Source organism: Penaeus chinensis, chromosome 19 (genome assembly GCF_019202785.1).
Source record: "Penaeus chinensis breed Huanghai No. 1 chromosome 19, ASM1920278v2, whole genome shotgun sequence".
Taxonomy (NCBI): Eukaryota; Metazoa; Arthropoda; class Malacostraca; order Decapoda; family Penaeidae; genus Penaeus; species Penaeus chinensis.
The window spans coordinates 1,676,100-1,678,599 of record NC_061837.1 but is presented as its reverse complement, the minus strand read 5'-3'; positions in this window follow the sequence as shown (position 1 = coordinate 1,678,599).

Below are 2,500 nucleotides of genomic sequence, written 5' to 3'. Positions count from 1 at the left end.
GGGATGGGGAGAATGAGAGAGATGACAGGGAAAGGGGAGAAAGAGAGAAGAAAGAGGGAAGGGGGTAAGGGAGAGGGAGATTGGGAGAAAGAGAGAGATAACAGGGGAAGGGGAGAAAAAGAGAGAGGAAAGGGGATGTCTTACCGAGAGTTTGGGTATAAATCGAGAGCCATTGGAATGAAGGGAGAAACTGAAGGGGAAAGAGGGGGAGGGGGAAGAGAGAGAAGGGGATAGAGGGGGAGGGGGAAGAGAGAGAGGAAAGGGGAAGGAGGGGAGGAAGGGAGAAAGAAGAAAGGGGAAGGGAACGGGAGAAAGAGAGAGAGAAAACGAAGGGAAAAAAAAAAAAAAGGAAGGGGAAAAGGGGAAAAAGAGTGAAGGGGGCCCCCGGGGGAGAAAGAGAAAGGTGAAGAAAGAGAAAGGTAGGAAAAGAGATCCTTTGGTTTTTAATAGGAAAGAGGGGAAAAAGGGGGGGGGGGGCGGGGAGGGGGGAAAAAAAGAGAGGGGAAGATAAAAAAAAAAAAAAAAGGGGGGGAAAGGGGAAAGAGGTTGAAAGAAAAAGTCAGGGAGGGGGTTTTTCAGATTTTGAAAGAGAGAAAGAGAGAGGAAGGGGAGGGGAAAGGGAATGAAAAAGGAAAAGGGGGTAGAAAAAGAAAAGGGAAGAAAGAGGGAAAGGGGAAGAAAGAGAAAAGGGAAAAAAGGAAAAAAGGGGAAGGAAAAAGAAAGGTTGAAGAAAGAAAAAAAAGGGGAAGGGAAAAAAAAGAAAGGGGAAGAAAAAAAAAAGGTGGAAAGAAAGGGGGGAAAGGTGAAAAAAAAGAGAAAGGTGGAAAGGGGAAAGGGGAAAGGGAAGAAAGGAAGGGGAAAGGGGTAAGAAAAAGAAAAAAAAAAAGAAAGGGGAAAGGGGGGGGGGGAAAAAGGAAAAGGGGGGAAAAAAGGTTGGGGGGGGAAGAAAGAGGGGAAAGGGGAAGAAAAAGAAAGGTGGAAAAAAAGGAAAGGTGAAAAAAAAAGAGAAAAAAGGTTTTTAAGGGAAAGAAAAGGTAAAAAAGGAGGAAAAAAATTTTAAGGAAAAAGAAAGGTTTTTTAAGAAAAAAAGGTGAAGAAAAAAAAAAAGAAGAAAAGGTTTTTTTTTTAAGAAAAAAAAGAAAAAAAATTAAAAAAAAAAGGTTTTAAAAGAAAGGAAGAAAGGGGTTGAAGGGGAAAGGGGGGGAAAAAGGGTTGGGGGAAGGGGGGGGGGGAAAGGGGGAAAGGGGGGGGGGGGGGGGGGAAAAAAAGGGGGGAAAGGGGGGGAAAAAAGGGAAAGGTGGGGGGGAAGGGGAAAGGGGGGAAAGGGGAAGAAAGGGGGGAAAAAAGGGAAAAAAAAAAAGGTGAAGGGGGAAAGGGGAAAGGGTTTTTAAGAAAGGGGAAAAAGGGGAAGGGGGAAAAAAGGGGAAAGGGGGAAGGGGGGAAAAAGGGAAAGGTGGGAAAAAAGAGGAAAAGGGGGAAAAAAGAAAAGGTTTAAAGAAAAGAAAAAGGTTTTTAAGAAAAAAAAAAAGAAAAAGGTGAAAAAAAGAAAGGTGAAGGAAAAAGAAAGGGGAAGAAAGGGGGGAAAGGTTGGGGGAAGGGGGAAAGAGAAAGGTGAAGGGGAAAAAGAAAAGGGGAAAAAAAAGGGGAAAGGGAAGGGGGAAAGGGGAAAGGTGAAGGGAAAAAAAAGGGGAAGGGGGAAAGGGGGGAAAAAGGTGGGGGGAAGGGGAAAGGGGGGAAAGGGGTGAAAGGGGAAAGGAAAAAAGGGTGGGGGAAGGGAAAAAAAGAAAGGTTGAAGAAAGGGGAAAGGGTGAAAAAAGAAAGGTTGGGGGAAAAAAGGGGAAAAGGGAAGAAAGGGGGGGAAAAAAGGTGGGGGGAAAAAAAGGGGAAAGGGAAGGGGAAAGGGGGGAAAAGGGTTAAAAAAAAGAAAGGGGGGAAAAAGAGAAAGGGGAAAAAAGAGAAAGGGAAGGAAAAAAAAGGAAAAGGGGAAGGGGGGAAAAAGAAAAGGGGAAGAAAGGGGGAAAGGGGTGAAAAAAGGGGAAAAAAAAGGGGAAAAAAAGGAAAAAAGGGGAAGAAAGAAGGAAAAGGGTGGGGGAAGGGGAAAGAGAAAGGTGAAGAAAGAGGGAAAGGTAAAAAAAAAAAAAAAAAAGAAAAAAAAAAAAAAAAAAAAAAAAAAAAAAAAAAAAAAAAATAAAAAAAAAAAAAAAAAAAAAAAAAAAAAAAAAAAAAAAAAAAAAAAAAAAAGGTGGAAAAAAAAAAAAAAGGGGGGGAAAAAAAAAAAATAAAAAAAAAAAAATAAAAAAAAAAAAAAAAAAAAAAAAAAAAAAAAAAAAAAAAAGGGAAAAAAGAAAAAAGGTGGGAAAAAAAAAAAAGGGGAAGGGGGGAAAAAAAAAAGGTGGGAAGGGGGAAAGAAAAAAGGGAAAAAAAGAAAAGGGGGAAGAAAGAAGGGAAAAAGGTTAAAAAAAGAGAAAGGGTGAAGAAAGAGAAAGGGGTGAAGGGGGAA